The sequence below is a fragment of the Hippopotamus amphibius genome, chromosome 2 (genome assembly GCF_030028045.1).
Source record: "Hippopotamus amphibius kiboko isolate mHipAmp2 chromosome 2, mHipAmp2.hap2, whole genome shotgun sequence".
Lineage (NCBI taxonomy): Eukaryota > Metazoa > Chordata > Mammalia > Artiodactyla > Hippopotamidae > Hippopotamus > Hippopotamus amphibius.
The window spans coordinates 81097027-81117258 of record NC_080187.1 but is presented as its reverse complement, the minus strand read 5'-3'; positions in this window follow the sequence as shown (position 1 = coordinate 81117258).

Below are 20232 nucleotides of genomic sequence, written 5' to 3'. Positions count from 1 at the left end.
TCTAAAAAGGGATGAGATGGAGCTATATGTCATGAGGTGGATAGAACTACAATCTGTCATACATAGTGAAGTAAGTCAGAAAGAGAAGGACAAATATTGTATGCTAACTCACATATACGGAATCTAAAAATGGTACTGATGAACTCAGTGACAAGAACAAGGATGCAGATACAGAGAATGGACTGGAGAACTCGAGGTATGGGAGGGGGCGGGGGGTGAAGGGGAAACTGAGAAGAAGCGAGAGAGTAGCACAGACATATATATACTACCAACTGTAAAGTAGTCAGTGGGAAGTTGTTGTATAACAAAGGGAGTCCAACTCGAGGATGGAAGATGCCTTAGAGGACTGGGGCAGGGAGGGTGGGGGGGACTCGAGGGGGGGGGAGTCAAGGAAGGGAGGGAATATGGGGATATGTGTTTAAAAACAGTTGATTGAACCTGGTGTACCCCCCAAAAAAATAAAAAAAATAAAAAAAAAAGAATTATAGAAATAAAGATAAAAAAAAAAAAAAAAGAACTATATAGAACAGTGGTTCTCCACTCTACTTGTATATTCGAATCACCTGGGGAATGTTTAGAAATCACTAATGTTTGCACTAGAATGCTCCTGGTGATTCTAACGTGCAGCCGTGACTGCATTGATATAGAGGGATTCCCAGACAAGGTAGACTGAGTTACAGTTGTAAGATTCAGGTCCTAGAATAAACTGACCATATAAACTTACAGTATTAGGCCTTGAATGGTCTTATTTTCTATCTAGGCACAGAGCACCTTAGATTCAACTAGCTGTGTTTCTTCCCCAACAGGGATTATAGATGACACAGGCTGTGACGAAGGGAATTTATAACTAAACAGTTTAGTCTTTACAGGAAATAATTCAGTATTGAATTATATTAGAGCAGATAGTACTAAATAACGATTTTCAAGAAATCAGTTCTCACTCGAAAAATGAGAGAGACAAAATATTGGAATGGAGGATTGCTAAGCATGTGATGTTAGAGTACATAGAAGAATATAAAATGATAAGAAAAACAAAACAATTAATAAATAGCATGACAAATTCAACCTTAAGCACAAATTCACTTACAACACACTATAATATAGACTTAGCAATAGCTAATATATGATCTAATACCATAGATTTAAAGCTAAAGCTCATGGAGGACACAGATGATCCTTACTGAAAAGCCCACTGAATTTTCGCTTATCACTTTAGAACCTACATGTTAGAAGGCATTAGATATGCATTAAATAAACTTAAAGACTTCCACATGGTGGCAGTAAGTCGCTGTTACATTTAGGGGAAAGAACTGTCAAATGCTTTGTATCTCCCTACACTGATGTCTCTGCTACACCAAGATGAGTGTCTGATAAGAATAAATATCTTAGGGAATTCAGAGTGATTGTGAAAAACCTATCTTTAAGTTGCCCTCTGGGACCTGTGTATTAGAACACACAAGGTACAACTCTGATTGTATAACAAGAACAATAACATCTGGCATCCACAATCACAAAGGACATCAAGACTCTTACTGTTTTTGACTTTACCTACCTCTCTAGTTGTGCTACTTGCCAATTCCATAAATAGCACGTGTGCTGTAGTTCACTATTTACTGTGCCTTGCCTTACCTTTGTGCCTCTTGTTAAGTTTTCCCTCTATGACTAAATACTGCTCTTCATTCGGAAAGCCCATAAGGGATCCCTTTCCTCTCATTCTCGATGAGGTATACTTTTTATGATTATTCCTGATCAAACACATAACTCTAGCCTAATGTTTATGTCAGTATTCTAGTTATCTGATTCTCTGCTATCAGCTTGACTAAGTTTTTTCATCTCTGAGATATCTTAGCACACATCACAGTCTTGACACGTAAAACTGCCCAAGTCAACAACCTTAATACAGATTTGGTTTTCCCTATTATGGCTTCCAGTGATTGCTTTCATCATGACACTTCTAACAATTATAATTATATAGTGTTCACATCATCATTTCTTTAAGTCTCTCTTCACCCAGATTTTAGCCTTCGTGAGGGTGAACACCATGCTTGTTTTATTCATTGTTCCTTCACCAGCCCCACCACGGTTCTTGATACATAGAAAAACATATGTTTGCTCTATGTCAGGCATTTATTTTTGTTAAATGATTTAATTAATTGTTAATTAAAATATATACATTAAGGAATGAAGAAGCAATATAAAAGATAGTTGATGACATGAGTATCTGATAATAAATTAATTATAAACTGCTTCAAATAATTGATGTTTTATTTCAAAATCAGATAGGTCATCCTTTTCTGCCTCTTATACTTTAATTATCCTTTATTAAGTACATTCATTATGATTTTCCTGAGTCCCTAGAGAATGTATAAATCCCTGATGATCATGCATATTTTCAGTGGGGTAAAAATGATCAACAGTTTGTTTAATTAGTTTTGAGTGGGCCTGATCCTATCGTATCTAAAATTCAGTTCGTTGTTTTCAACAAAAGTTTACTTAGACATGAAAATAGATAAATTGACAATAAATTTATGCAGCTGTCTACATTCCAATATTCATTTGGTTAAGCAGAATAAATATGCTGTATTTCTTGAACTGGAAAAAGCTAATAATATGGTTACATAGTTAATACTACACCATTTATTTTAGTAACTACACATAAAGGCTTTTTTACTGAGGTATAATTGACATATTATATTAGTTTCAGGTGTACGATGTGATGACTTGATAGTTGTATGTATTGTGAAATGATTACCACAAGTCTGCTTAACATCCATCACTACACATAGTACAAAATTTTTTTCTTGCAGTAAGAACTTTTAAGATTTCCTCTCTCAGGAACTTTCAAATACATAACATAGTATTGTCATTAACTATGGTCACCATGCTGTATATTATATCCCCATGACTAATTTATTTTAAAACTGGAAATTTGTTCCTCTTAATCCTCTTCATCCATTTTGCCCACCCCCACCCCCACTTCTACCTCTGGCAGCCACCAATTTGTTCTCTGTATCTATGGCTCATTTTTGTTGTTGCTTAGATTCCACATATAAGTGAGATCATACAGTATCTGTCTTTCTCTGACTTATTTAAATTAGCATAATGTCCTCAAGATCCATCCATGTTATCACAAATGTTAAGATTTCATTTCCTTTTATGGCTGAATAATATTCCATTTTATACATATGCCACATTTTCTTTATCCATTCATCCAGTGATGGACACTTAGGTGTTTCCATATAAATGCTTTTGTGTTCAAGGCTTCATACTTATTTTGTCTTCAGCATTGTCATAGATAGGTAAAAGTGGATAGTTGGTGTACAGATTATAATGTAACACTGCTTTATCAGCAGAAAAGGTACTGAGCCAGAGGAAGGGGATTCAGAGGGAATCTACGGGTAATGATGACATCCAATGATAGCATTTTCTCCTTCCCCTTTGTACCAACTCTCCCACCCCGCAGAACTGTAAGAAGCAAACATTGGAATCCCTAGACAGAAGATCATCAGATTGTGGGGTGGGGAGATTGAAGGGGCAGGCTGAGAAGATCAGAATGATGTCATGAGCCAGATGATCCCAAGAATAGCCTGGAGATGGGAAATGGAAAAAAGCAAGCAAGAGGGCAGTGCCACTGGGCTAGTGTATACAAGGAGCTTCCTCACAGATGTTTGATGAAAAGGAAATGGATTTGCAATTGGAGAAACTTCAAACCTCACTGCTTTATTATTCATACAACTTTAGAAAAAAATTTATCCCTGTAGGCCCCAGTTTCCCCTTTGATAAACTGAGAACAATGGTATTACCCTGGTTTTTTTAATGAATATGATAGGAACACAGTAGGCCCTTCATAAATATTCTCTTTTCTTTCTCTCCCATGTAAGATAAAAGCCATAGCTTTAAGTTTATTAGTATTTATTCTGAAAACACAGTTGACTGTACAGACTAAATTTAGTTTTCTGTAATTACCAATGACTGACTTACCTTGAGAAAACATGCATAGTGGACAATTGAAGAATAAGTAGATCCTTTTATAGGTTGGTAGAGGCTGGAACAAATACTGATAATAGTAACATATGCCTATATCCCTCAAAGCATATTGACATTGTTTTAAAATACCAGGATTTTATTGTTGTGACACTTCAACTGAATATAGCAACAGATTAGGCTTTTCTCTGAGGAACTACCCTCAGCACGTGCATTACCTGTCTGGAAACAAAGGAAACTGATTCTATATTCCATATCACAATTGTTGATATCCACCTTCTTACACAAACGGCTCCAGATGGGAGCCAGTTGAGGTTAAGAATGGACACTCCAGGGAATCTGTAGCAAAGAAGCCTTCGCAATAAAGACAGAGCATCTGATCTTAACACTAAAAATAGATGGAAACAATAGTGAAGGACAAATGACACAGAAGAATCCAACACTCCCTTTCTACTCCCACAGGAAAAATGCCTGTACTTAATAAGATGCTTTCCCTCAGTTTATGAAATATTTCTTTAGCAAATAATAGTGGACTAAAAGTGAAATAGATTGATGGTTTTTTTTGGTTTTATTTTTGTTTTTTTTTAGGCTCTTTATTGGAATATGTTTGCTTTACACTCTTGTACCAGTTTTTGAGGTACAGATGTAGATTGTTTTAAGTGGGAAACATAGTGGCAACCAAGGTATTAAATGAGCTTGTAATTCTGCATTTACCTTTGTGCTGATAAGTATATTAAAAAGAAAAGGACCTGATGGGGAATTAATATTTAAAGATTTTTAGAAGTAAGTCCTACTTTTGGTTATATGTCCCATTTCTCTAGCTCTGACTTTTATTCCTGCTGTAATTGTAATCCAGATGATTCTAAAGTGAAGTCAGTCTTGGCAGTCTCTTTTTTAGCTTGTTAATCATTTCCATGTATCATAGAGGAGCCATTGGAAAAAAAATAGTTAAATTAATTAGTGGAGAGACTGTTCCAAGCTTAGGTTACAGTTCAGGTACTTGGGGGTAGTCTTGAGTGTATAGGGGTAACCTGAGGGAAACTAAGTAGGCAGCAAGTCAATAGAAAATTAGATAATTAGAAATTGGGAGGAGATGTGAGGTCAAACTTTACCCTCTCTAGAATTTTGCCCACAGTATACTGTAAAACAAACAAATAACAACCACAAAACAGGAAAACAAGAAAACTCAAAATTTATTTAAACTCAAATCGACAAAAACCATTTACATGAACACCTGAATTATTTCGTGATTCTAAGTCATGGAATTTCTGTCTCATCCAGTCTTCCCATACCCATGACTACTGCCTTAGTTCAGGCCTACAATATGTTTTACTTGTGCTTTTGAAATAGTCAAATTGATTTTCACTGTTTCCATTTTCTCCTTATCTCTGTTTCATTCTCCACATTGAATCTAAAATGACTATTCTCAAAATCTGCTCTGCCCTCTCTAAATTTCTAAGTCCACCATACGACTCCATGATCTGACCTCTGCTGGTCTCTTTGACTTTGCCTCCTTGTCATGGCCATACATACACACCAGGCTTGGTGAATTATGTACAGTTCCCAGAACACAGCCGACTTAGATTATGTTTTTAACCTCAGTGCCTCCAAGCTCATGTTACTTCCTCTTTCTGGCCTTTCATGACACAGCCTATATATATCTTCTTTTGAGAAACACTGATTCCCACCCTTTAAATAACTTTGATCACTCTACTTTGTGTGCTGTACCATTTTCTATTATAAGATTTACTATACCATAATCTGGTCACTTGCTTACTGTCTTCTGTATCTTATGAAGTCTTTATGGCTCACAATGCCTTGCACCTCAATAAATGGATTAAAATGAATCTAAGAATTACAGGAGAAATTCACCATAAAATAACGGAGCTGATGTTCATGCCAACTGTAGAACTGATAATGCGTACATTTATCCACTGACATGTCATACTGAATGAGGCAAGAGAATATATTCTGTATCTTCTCTACCTTTGGCCTAGTTTACCTTTATTTTTATGAATGGAAGCAGCTGTAGGATATCAAGAAGGTCTAAGAGTATCTAGTAATAAAAAAGCAAATCACTGAGTTCTATTTGCTCAAGGAAAAGCATACTTGAAAGCTGCTCTTTTTGAGTCATTATGGTATTGAGTTGATATTGTTGTTGCATGGATCAACGAAGAATAGTCTGATAATGGAAACACTGAATGGAGATATTTGCATAAATGCTCTGTTTTGTTGTATTGCTGTGAAAAACTCTGATCCTCTTTCATTAAGGATATTTTTGTACAGAGCATTGTGAATAACCACACACACACACACACACACACGCAAATCCATTTTCTCTCTACATTCAAATTTTACTGCATCCCAAGAACCTCAGATATTTTAATGTGGAGAAAAGACCAAGAGAGAACCAGAGCTACTGGTGATTGTTAAATTTACAAAATGATCAGAATATGTCACCATTACCAACCAATCTACTTACCCTCTGCAACCCCATTTTTGGGTTAAAATTAAATATAAAGGATCCAAATATCATGGCATGACAGAGTGTTAATTTTCCAGCAGATGAAATTTAAAGACCTGTTCAATATCTTCATTATGTCCTAGAAACACATAATTAAAAAAAGCTTTTGAGAAGAAAAAGCATGCTGATGAAGAAAGTTTACTAGGAGAGATGCATAATTAACAATTTTTTTGGTTTAGTGAAAATTCTCAATTCTCAGCCTTTTGCCAAATGAATTGGGGCACATAAAGCCAGAGAATTACCGCTATAGCAGACTTGCCAGATTTGACAAACAAAAATATAGCAAATAGATATTCAAATTTAACTGGACATTCTGTGTTTTATCTGGCAAGTCTGCCCTGTAAGGCTCTTGTCTTATTCTGTGTCACAATCAAGAGTATGGCTTCATGACATACAGCTCCGTTATCTTAGTAAATAGTTTAACCTCATTAAGTCTTTGCTTCTTCACGTGTAGAATGAGTTAATAATAGAACATTACCTCATAGAATTGTTTTGAGAATTAAATAATTCAGCCCATGTAGTACCACACAGAATGGTGTTTCACACATAGAAAATACTCAATTAACTTCTATTAGTAGTATTGTCATTATTATTAAGGGATGGTGAATTTATAATCAATTAATGCAATTAATTTACAGATGATTATTTACAAGTAAAATTCAAGCAAGTTTCCACATTTTGATTTTATTTTATTGTGTTTTTAACTTTAGGAATTGCTCTTGAAAGTAAGAAAAAGGGGTATTAAAAAAGAAAAGCAAAGCACTCATAGGATGAATATCTAGTTTTAAACCTGGCTTTAAATCAGACTTGAAACTACGTGTATTTTGCAAACTGTTCAATCTCTCTGAACTTTGTTTTCTGCATTTGTATATAACAAATTTTATAAAATTATAATAAAAATTACCAGGTAGGCTGCAAATCCAATCAGAGAGCCTTTGGGGAAGAATTTTGTAGGGTATACAACCTAAGAGATTGTACATTAATAATTATGAATACATATTAATATAAAACTTACAATTACCATCTATTGCAAAACAATTTTCTCATTAATATGATCAATTATTATTGTAATTATATTCTAGATTTTGGCTCCCAGCATTTTCAATCATGAAAATTGAGTCGTAATGATATGAAAAGTTATTGTGGATTAACCTTTGTGTTATCTTTATAGAGAAAATGTATAATGACAGAAAGTACTATGAATTTAGTAATATGAAATTACAAAGCATTTTAATCAAAGTAGCTTGAATATGTATTGGGTAAACAGGAAAATATTAGATATGGATATAGATATCACATACATATATATACACATATGCATATAAATGTATAGATATATCTCCATGAATGATGGGTGGAAAGTATTTGTGAGAAATAAAATTACAGTTGCTCAGGCATACTTGCTACTTAGAGGTCAAAAACAGTGCTAGATGGATATTACATATACGTAAATATGTTCCAAAACTCTGTCAGCCTAACTCCTATTTTTTTTTTTTTTATTGTCCATCTTTTTTTTTTTTTTTTTTTTTTTTTTTGGGGGGTACACCAGGTTCAATCAACTGTTTTTATACACATATCCCCATATTCCCTCCCTTCCTTGACGCCCCCCCCTCGAGTCCCCCCCACCCTCCCTGCCCCAGTCCTCTAAGGCATCTTTAACAACTTCCTCAGGGTCCTCTCATAACTTGGTAATAGGGCCAATGTCATTTGGATTCTATCAACCAATGTTTTCTTTCTTTTCTTATCAAAGTATAGTTGTATAATATTATATAAATTACATGTGTGCAATATAGTAATTCACAATTTTTAAAGGTTAAAATCCATTTATTATTGTTATGAAACATTGGCTATATTCCCTATGTTGTATAATATATCCTCGTAGCTTATTTTGTACATAATAGTTTGCACTTCTTAATCCTCTATCTCCATATCCCTCTCCCCACTGGTAACCACTAATTTGTTCTCTATATCTGTCTGTTTCTTTTTTGTTTTATTCACTAGTTTGTTGTATTTTTTAGATTCGACATATAAGTGATATGATACAGTATTTGTCTTTCTCTGTCTGACTTATTTCACTTAGCCTAATACCCTCCAGGTCCATCCATGTTGTTGCAAATGGCAAAATTTCATTCTTTTTTTATGGATGAGTAGTATTCCATTGTGTGTGTCTGTGTGTGTGTATGTATATGTACCACATCTTCTTTAGCCATTTTTTTGTCATCTTTTAGCCATGACAACATGCCATTATCTGTTGATGGACACTCAGATTGTTTCCATATCTTGGCAATTGTAAATAATGTTGCTATGAACATTGGGGTGCATGTATCTTTTCAAATTAGTGTTTTGTGGGTTTCTTTGGATATATATCCAGGAATGGAATTGCTGGGTTGTATGTTTTTAGTTTTTTGAGAAACCTCCATACTGCTTTCCACAGTGGCTGCACCAATTTACATTCTTACCAACAGTGTACAAGGGTTCCCTTTCTTCCATGTCCTCGCCACCAGCAAACATTTGTTATTTGTGTTCTTTTTGATGATAGCCATTCTGAAGGTGTGAGGTAATATCTCACTGTGTTTTTGATATTCATTTCCCTGGTGATTAGTGATGTTGAGCATTTCATATGCCTGTTGGCCATCTGCGCTTTGAGCAGACAACTATAGTTTTCTTCATTAATTAAAAAAAATTTTGCCTGTTTACAGAGCAAATAAGACTTGAAAATTCCAAATTCCTTGATACAACTAGATTGTGTGTTTTGTTAGCAAAGTCCTCATGAAGGATTCAATTCCTTATTTGAAGTGTTAATAAAATGAAGTAGTCAACTTAGATTGGTGGTAGGTTTTATAAAACAAAACCTACCATCAATATGGATTGGATTTGTAACCAGATTCTACTAACTTAATGGGGCGGCAACTTTTGGAGATTTTACAAAATCCTTGTCTCATTTCAACATTTCTCTGAAAAAATCTGACTTCTATGTGGAAACCTCAAAAGAAAGTATGAGAATAATTCTATTTGCCAGTATTTTGTTACCTAAAGTCTGAAGAGGGACATGTGACATTCTATCCTTTTAGCCACCTAGATTTAAAAGTCATCTCAACACATCCTTCTCCCTCTTACTTTGTATCCATTTGGCCCTTCATATTACGGATGTTATCGCTGAAATAGAAGTCAAAGCCATCCTGTATTAAATTTATAAGCCAATTTTGGAATAATTGATATCTTTACAATATCAAATCTTCCAACCCATGAAGATGATTTATTTCTTGATTTGTTTGAGTCCTTTTAAATATCTTTTATAAAATTTTAAATTTTCAGTCTGATATTTAATCCAAGGTACTGGATATTTTTATGCTATTGTAAATCTTTAAAACTTTATTTTAAATGTCTTTGTAATTTCACTAACTGATTTTTTTTTTATATTGGTTGATTTCATCAATGGTATTTTATGTCTTCTATATTCTTACTGGTTACTTTTCTATTTATTCTATTAACCATCCAGGAATATAAGTTAAAGACTCACATTCCAATTGTAATAAATTTCTCTAATTGTCCTTTTAGTTCTGTTTTTTTTGTCTTATATATTTTAAAATTATATTATTGCCTGCACATAGATATATAATTGTTGTAAATCTGGTAGGTTTGGTTTGAAATGAGTTGAAGGTACATATCATTTAAGGAAAATAGACATATTAACAATTATGAACTTTTTTATCATTCTTGATATTGGCAATCCATATTTTCTCTCCTTTTATCCCAATTAGTCTGGCTAGAGGTCTATCAATTTGATTATTCATCTCAAATAATTAGCTTCAGATTTTAAAAATCTCCATTATTATGCTTTTTATATTTGTTTAATTTCTGCTCTCTTTTTATAATTTCCTTTCTTTTCATTGTTTTGTATTTAATTTGTACTCCATTTTTCTAGTTTCCATTATATCACAGCAAACAGTAGAAAACATACTTATAGAAAAGAAAATATAGGTAATATTTTCTAATAGCATTAAATACCCTAGAATATAGTAAAAGTTTTTTAAGTTCTTTGTCAACAAAATTATAATTCAAAAATGTTCAAGTACACCTAGGGACTTCCCTGGAGGTCCAGTGGATAAGACTCCCAATGCAGGAGATGGGGGTTTGATCCCTGGTTGGGGAACTAGGGTCCCACATGCCATGAAGTGTGGCCAAATAATTAAAAATAAATAAATAAATAAACTCCCTGTAGCATTCTATTAAAATAATTTTAAAAAGCAGACAAAAAATATTCAAGAATACCTAAATTAATAGAAGGTGTTAACTATTTATTTCATTTTCCTTTCTTGTTTTGTTTAGAAATTGTTAAGAAATTCTTCCTTATCATGAGATTCATGAAATCATGAGATTATGAGTCAATGTGTTTGTGTAGGTATGTGTAAGTATACACACAGAGCCTTCTAAATTTGTATACTCTTGTCCATTCACACTTAAATATTTATTATGTAGAAAATATTTCTGAGTATGTGTGAGGTAGGGATATATGCTCTTTCGATTGCCAGTTAGTAAATGGTATATCATTTCCCCCACTGTTCTGCAAAGGCTGCTCTGTCAAAATCAAACTTTTCATAATTAACGGTTTTGATTATAGCATCTCTATTCTACTTCACCGATTGACTCTTTGGAGTCTTCACTAATAATATACTCAGTTATTTACTATGGATTTCAGTAGGAGTTGTCCTACTTCAGAAATTTTTTTTTGTTAGCCTATTCCTTTTTCATAAAAATTTCAAAATCAACTTACCAGTACCATCAAAAAAAAGTTGGAATTTTTCTTTGAAGCACATTGAACCTATTGAATAATTTGTAAAGAAATGACAGCTTTACAATATTGAGGCTTTTTGTCTAACAACACGTTTCCTATTTATTAATTTGGGTTTTCCCTAACATCTTTTCATTTTAATTATCTTGATAAAGAGCTTGAACATCTTTTGTTAATATATTCCTGTATAATTTACAGTTTTGGATCCTATTTTAAAATGTAGAATTTTTTTTCTACTCACTTATTCTGAGTCTTTGTTTAATACATTTCTCACACACCCACGCATCTTTGTAGTTTTAACACACAACTGATTTTTCACTTAGTACCTAAGAATAGTGTTATGCTTCCACAGAGATGAGTCCATGCCAAACTTTTATAACCCTATTGTACATAATCACTAAATTGTCCCTTCATATACTCTTCCTTTAATTTTTTTTTGTTTTACATACCAATATTTTATTCCTTTTTCTTGCCTAATAGTATTTCATTGTGTGAATATACCACAATTTGTTTATCCATTCATCTGTTGATGGACATTTGGGTTGTTTCCAGTTTTTGGCTAGTACAAATAAAATTTGTATACACATATGCTTTCAATTCTCTTTAGTGAATACCTAGAAGTAGAATGTCTCAGTAATATAGTAGGTGTATGTTTAACTTCTTAAGAAACCATCAAACTGTTTTCCAAACTGGTTGTACCACTTTAAATTTCCACTAGACGTGTATAAGAGTTCCATCTCTCTATCTCCTCACCAACACTTTAAAAATATTTTTAATTGAAGTATAGTTGGTTTACAATGTTGTGTTAATTTCTGCCGTACAGTAAAGTGATTCAGTTATACATATATTTACATTCCTTTTTATATTCTTTCCATTATGCTTTATCATAGGATATTGAATATAGTTCTCCATGCTATATAGTAGGACCTTGTTGCTTATCCATTCTATGTATAATAGCTTACATCTGCTAACCCCAATCTCCCATTCCACCCCCCCCCACAACACACTCCCCCTTGGCAACCACAGTCTGTTCTCTATGTCTGTGAGCCTATCTCTGTTTTATAGATAGGTTCATTTTAGTTTAGATTCCACAAATGTATAATAAAAATGTAGAATTTTTAAACTAATGTTTGTTCTATTATAAAACATCACTTGACCTTTTATATTGCGTTTATATCCAGAAACCTTGTTAAATATTCTTTTAAGCTTATCTATAATTTATGTTGTCTGTGCTACATAAAAAATACATATATATATATATATATATATATATATCTGCCAGCATCAGATTTTTACCTTTCTCATTCTTATTTTTTTTATTTCTCATTTTTCTAAACTAATAGCAACTCTAGTAGAACACTGAATAGGAAGATGCAGCAGGCACTGTTATTTAATGGAAATTTTAGTGTTTCATCAGTTGGTATCCATAGTGTAGGAGTTTTTTGTAGACACACTATATCAGTTTAAAGTTTTTATTTCTGTACTTATTTAGCTAAAAGGATTTTTTTGTAATTATTATTAATCATGGTTGATTTTGAGTGTTATTAAATGTTCTCCTGAATCTAGTGAGCAGAGTATATGGTTCTTCTCTTTTAATCTGTTAACATTTGAATTACAATAATTAATTACCTAATAGTAAATCAAAATGTTATGGCTAAAATAAATATTATTATACTAAGCTTTGCAATGTTTTCTTTAGGATTTCTTTCTCTCTTGTACCTCAGTCACTTGTGAGAACGCTCTATCATTTTCCTCTCTTGTTCTTTTCTTTTCTAGCTTGACAATAAATGGTTTTGCAACTAATATAAAGGAGAATGTTGGGGAATAGCTCCCCTCTTTATATTCTTATAAGAGCATATGTCATTTTGAAACTGCTTTATCCTTGAATATCTGGTGAGTCTCTCTTATAAAATCATTAGATCCCAGTGTTTTCACAGAAGTAAGATTTTTACATTCAGATTCAATTACTTTCTTTTTCATACTTTAAACCTATTTGCTTATTGTAGACAATAACATCTACTCCTAATATATACTTATTTCAATCTCTATTGCATCTGTGTTTACATAAAATTCATTCCTGATATCACTTATTTATGTCTTCTCTCTTATTTTCTTACCTACTTTTGTGAGAATATTGTTTTTACTGATCTCTTCTGATTCTGTTTCTCACTGCTGATTGTCTCTGTTTTGTGTAATTGAGTTATTTAATATGTAATTGAAAGTTGTTTTCTTATATAATCTTAATTATTTTATTATAATTTCCTTTTAATTTGTTACTCTTTTATAACTTGTTAAATTCAATATTTAGCTGATTAATTTGAGCCTTTCTTGTTCTGTAAAAATTTTAATTTCCTTCTATTTGTGCTTTAGTGGTATCCCACAAATTTTTCATTTCTATGTGTTTTCTAATTTCAAATATTTCTTATGTGAGGCCTGGGATGTTAGAACTATATTTTTAAGTTTCTAAAAATATTTTTTAATTGATTGCACAGCAATGCAATAGATAGTGTCATTTCAAAAATATAAATCCTTTGAAGTTTGATTAAATGAGCTTTATAGTCCTGCATATAACTATTCTTTTCCAGATATGCTTTTGTGTTGGAAAATTATGTATGTTCTCCTATTTTAAGGTGCCACATTCCTTAAAAATTAAGCTAAATAATTGCTTTATTTAGGTTATCATGGTGAACTGAATGAATCTTATGAACTGAAACTTTCATTAAGTGACCTGTTTCATCTTTAGTTTGGCTTTCTTCCATACCATCAATTTGTCTCTCATAAAATATTTTTTAGCATTTTCTTGATATACATATGTCCACATACTTTGGCATTTATTATTTTTGTAACCTGTGTTTTACGTTCATTCCATAAATAACATATAGATTGATCTTTTAAAATTCCTTATTAAAATCTGTAGGCTTAAACTTGTATTTACAACTGCATGTGGATATGTTTTCCTACTATATTATGTGCTTTTTCTTTTATGAGTCAGTTTTGTTTATCTCTTCCTTTTTTATTTGATTGCTATTTTTCTTTCTTTGTCACTCTCTTTCCTTCCATTTTTCCTTTTATTTCTATAGAATTTTTAGATATTATGTCTATTACTTTTTAGTACATTTAACATGCCTATTTAATGATATATAATCATAATAACTTTATCCTCTTTTTCGGTAATGTAAATATTTTCAAATGCTTTTTATTCTAATTTTCACCCTCCCACATGTATATTTTATTCACTGTTTAAATGAAATCTTTATACTTCTATATCAAGTATTTTTGTCATGTACAATCAATGTTTAAAGAGATTTATCCACATATTTATGGATATTCTTTCTCTTTGCTCACTCTTATTTTTACATCCCAATGAAGTACATTCTCCATATGTTCCTAGTTTGGGCCTTTTGGATATAAACACAGTTTTGTTTGTCCTAAAATGTTTCAATTATATCTGCTACTATGAGAAGCAAAACACGAAATTCCAATGGCTTAATATCACAGAAGTTTTTTTCTCATTCATATTAAGCAGAACTGGGTATTTAGCATGCAGCCTTCCATTTAGTAATAGGGAATTCCTTCTTGTCTTGTGTCTCTAAAATTTGTCCTAGTTCTTCACTTCAAGAAAGCACACAAGTGAAAAGAAGAGTGGAGGATTATTCAACCTGGCATATTATACTGGGAAATGGTATATATATATAACCTTATCTACCTTTCATAACCAGGACTCAGACATGGTTCTACCTTATTTCTAGCATGCAAGGGGAAAATAGTCTATTTGTGTGCTCAGGAGAAGGAACAAGGTTTGGTGAAATCTGAACATTCTCTGCCACATCTTTAGACAGATACATGTGTATATAGAGTACAAGGTTCACAGTTATTTTTCTCAGAATGTTGAAAATACTATTTCATTGTCTTCTTTTTCCATTATTGCTTTGAGAAGTCAGCTGACAACCTAAATTTGCTTCTAAGTAGTCTTTGATATTTTGTCATACATATTGCAAATATTCTTTTAGTTCGCTCTTCTCCTTTCTCTCTCCCTCTCTCTCTCTCATATAGATATATATATTTAACATATATACACACACTATACACACAATATGTGTATGTAAATACATAATATAATTTTCAATATATTTAGAAGGATTCTTAATTGATTCTTTTATTAGCAGCTTTATAGAACTGTTAATTCATGTATAATGCAAATCATTTAAAGCATACAATTCAGTGACTAGTATATTCATAATTGATTGTTTTTTAACATCTATTTTTTCTTTTATCTTTGTTCTTAATACTTTCCTATTCCTTTTTAATAAAATGTATTTATGTGTACATATATCTGTATTTATTTTAATAAACAGTTATTCTAAAATAGTTTAGAATATTTTGGACTGTTAAACTAAATTAATTTTATTCTTATAGAATTTATATACCAACTATTAATCTTATTTTTTTATCTCAACATTACATTTCTCCATTTACTTTGCAATTTGAGGCTAGCTGCAATATGGATCATTTTGGCTTCTTATTTTCAAACTCTATGTTTCCTTCTTTATACTAAATGAATTTGACCTTGCTTTTACTGGAAACTTTTACTCACCTTTATCCAGGGGGCACTAAAATCCTTGATACCACCTACTTCCAAATAATAGTGGCCATCAAACCCATGGCTTCATCCCATTTAACTGCTTTTCATTCTTGCTCCATTTCTGGTCTAAGTAGGATTACTAGATAGGGATGTCTCATGTAATATTTGGGACATACTTATGTCTAAAAATTACTTGTTTATATGAAATTCAAATGTGGTTTGGCATTCTATAATGTTACTTACTAACTCTGGTGTAGGTCTAAATATATGTTTCTTTCTTTTTGAACCAAACTTTATCTTTTCTAAATGCTTGAAGAAGGTAATATGAGTCAAATGTAAGATAATTGTGCCATCCTGAACAGATTCATACTTCACTTTTATAATCAGAGGTATGGATAACATATAAAGAGATATAGCTATTTAGTAACTGAGGCAAAAATAGTTAAAATTAGGTACCCACAGTCACAGAACCAGTAAAAGATACAGAATATGAACCTAGTGAATTAGTGAATATTGTTTCAAGACACTAGCTGTTTGGTGGTATTTACAGGGCTATAAAAGCAGGTACTAGCTGGTTGAGGATGTTAAGTGGTTCAACCATCATATGAATAGTTATTAAGCCTAATGTTACTTTAGCTTCACTTTCAGTGTTTAAATTAAACTATGAGATGTTCAAGGGACTCTGCTTTAAAATTGTATCATTCCTTGAGGAGTTCTTTCTGTGAAATGGAGTCTATTGTGTATTGGTTTATTTGAAAATTGCTTTTCTGGTTATTTTTGCTGTTTTTAGGCTTTTTAAAAAAATCAGTTGATTCCTTTGCTGGTGTTGATAGGCTCTAGAAGGGCTCTCAGCTGTTGAAAATGATATTAGTTTTGCTTTGCTTTTTGTTTTCTGATTCATTGCTTTTATTTTTGGTACATACCTTGAATGTGTCAACTTATTCATCATTTGGTTTAGGTACTGTCTCGTTGCTTTCTTTTTCTTATGGTAATATTTTATATTATTTTTGAAAACCATGAGTTTTTATTATTCTTTTCATACAATCCCTGGGATACAGAGCATCAAAGAGGGCCCTTTATTTTTATAATCCCTCTGACTATAGTATTTTGTTATTTTCACTGTTATATCAAAATGTTTTTTTGCATCTCCTTGAGGTGAATAAGAAGAGAATGAGATGAGACTAGCAGATATTGGACAGTCAAAATCACAGTGTAGTCATGGTTACCATGAAAATACTATGGCAAATAGGCGACTCAATCTACAAAGAATATATATATATATATATATATATATATAAAGTGTGGGTTGGTATTTTTGTTAAAACCTCTCCAAAATTCACATGATTGACTGGAAAACAACTTATTTCATTGACATTCCTCAAAATTAATATGGCACAGATGGAAATAAAATGCAAAACATCTAATAGGAAGACATGAAAAGGAAGTGCTGAGAACTAACTGTAATACATATCCTCTTTCTCACAAGACATATTCAAATACTTTCTGGCAGTTTTAGTCATTACAATGTACTACAAGCTTTATATTATGGAAGTTCATTAAATGTTGCCATTCCCTTTGTGCCTACATAATAATAAAAAATTCTAGGGAAGTTACCTTTTATCTATTAACACTTTTTTAAAAAATCACTGAATATTATATCTAAATAATCAACAACATAAGTTTATTGACAGTGAAGAATTTTGTATGTTTAGCTGCAGGCCAATTTAAAAATAAAATTTAATGTGGATAACATTATAAAAATGTTTTAAAGTCAAAATAATATGCATTTTGTATCAGTTTAACAAACACTTATAAACTATCTGCTGGAGAAAGTAAGCCAGCCTATCCAAGTGTATACTATGTTTTATACAGAATTAGAATATTATATAATTTATAAGTTGAATGTCAAAGCCAATTATATTTTAAAAGTTGTTTGACTCCCCTCTATCAGTACAGGTGATTGATAATTGAGTAAATATGGATTATAGCATTTTTATCAGGTTCTCTTATTTACAGGAACCATGTGTGTATTATATAATCTGGGAACTGTAGAATAGAGAGATTTCATGCGTAAGAACACTGACACTTCTCTATTCCTATTCTATTAGTTTCTCAATTGAAACTGCAGTATAATCTTGTAGAATTAGCCTTCAACTGAAGTAGAACTCAAGAAACACCTCGGGGATTTTGAAAAGTCAGCAGAACAAGGGCAAAAGTGATCTGGGAAGTATTGAATGTATGTTCCTGATCCAAATTACAGGAACAATAGAACCAGTTTTATGTTGAATTTTAATTGCTGAATTTGAGAAAGGAATATTTTAAAATTTATCTCTAAATGAAATAATATTCAGAGAGCAACAAAAGATTTCTGCTCTGAAATTGAGGAATAATGTTTGAAACATTTCAGAAAGACTTTCTTTGAGAAATTAACAGTGCTCACTTTTTATACAATAGCTTCTTAAATATATTGGTTTATTCTGTTTTACTATACATAGTTTTTTACTGATATAAGTAAAACTTACAGGTTTGGGAGATAATTGATAATCTTCCTGACTGATTTTTGAAAACATAGTTACAGTCAATAAAACGCAAATATATTTAATTAATATAATACTTATTAATTTTGTAAACAGGAGTAAACTACTGCAACTGTGACCACAAGGTGCTCAGTAGGCAATGCTGAAGACTGGCAGGAAAATAACTATAGAACATTGATGTGGATTCATCTTTTAATGTGAAATAAGAATACAGATACAGGAGCAAATACGCTCAGGTGGGGAAAGGAGAAGTACTTGGAAAGCTGTAAAGAGGAGAGCATGATTAAATTGAGCCTGGACAGATGATTAAGGGTTGTGTCACAAGGACTCATAAGGACACACAGGAAGGTCATTCCAGAAGAAGGTACAGTACTAATAAAGGAGATGAAAGATTAGAAAACAAAATATTCCATTGCCTCTAGAGCATACAGCAAGAAAACTTGGATTTAAAAGCCATGATGCCATTAGTTTGTAGGCAAAACTAAAGCATTTGCACTTTTTCTTATAACCAATGAGAATTTACTGATTTTTTTTCTTTGCAACTTGAGGCATAGCATGATCACAAATGTTTAAGAAATCTGATGTGAGGGGAGTGGTGATATGGATGCATTGAGAGAGGAATAAACTAGAGATGTAGAGATGTGGGAGGTGATGCTGAACACTTTGGAATGGTTAAAAATCATGCAACCTGATTGTCAGTATGGTATGACTGGGATGCTGTCACAAAACTTATCAGAACTTTTCCAGGTTCTTTGAGGGCAGAAGCTATGTTCATTTTATTCATTTCTGTATCAAGAAAGATTAGGATAGTGTGAGTCACACAGTGGGTTTTCAGGAAACAGATAATGAATACAATAATAATAAATGAATGAGCTGCAAATCAGAAACATGATGTTTATTATGGTCTTTAAGAACCATTCATCATTCCACATGAAGCTTTATTGAGTGCTTAGTAGTCCAAGTCTTCAAAAATCGTCACATTGCTGGATGTCATCTTTCAATGCACTTGTAAACGTGCACTGCACAAACTGAGCCTAGAAGTAACAAACCTAGATGAACCGTCGCAACGATCATGGGTGATAGATCGAGGAAGGGTTTGGAGTCTTTCTCAGGACATGGAATATAGGGATTGTCTAAAGCATCTTGAAAATTTCTTAAGGAAGTTTATAAAAAACTTCTAGCCTACCTTTCTACCTTTGAATAAGTGGACCTGAGTCACCTTGTAGTTGAAAGTGGAATAACATGACCAGGAAGTTCATATCAACAATATGTTTCCTCCTAGTGAGGCATCAGCACATGAAATTGCACTGCCAGTGATTCTCAGTTAAGGGATAAGGGTGCAAGCTCATTGACAGAACTCTGCTGCCCACTGGGAGGTTTGAAAAGGAGAAGCAGAAAGTTAATGAGAAGAGCCCTTTATGTTCCAAGCAGTCCACTGGCTATGGTCTCAGCACCCAGAGCACTATTAACAGAGCCACTTGCAGTTTCACCTTCCCTAGCAATTCAGGGCAGGCGCTTTGATGTATTTCTTGATTTGCCCCCTGTTGCCTCCTCTTCAAAAGCTTGAGGATGACTGAACTTGTATCTTATAGACACATGTGAACCTCAGTGCAGCAATATTTTGAATTTGGTGCTTGTCTTTGAAGTGTAGTGTCTTGTAACATTAAAATTCTTGTCCCCAATAGACTTCTTTCCTTGCAATCTTTCCTTCCAAGTAACCATACATCTCTTGTACCCAGGTGAATTGAGAGGCCACAGGCTGACTCAGTAACCTTGATCAAATGTTTCCTACTTTTCCTCACTGCTAGAGGCA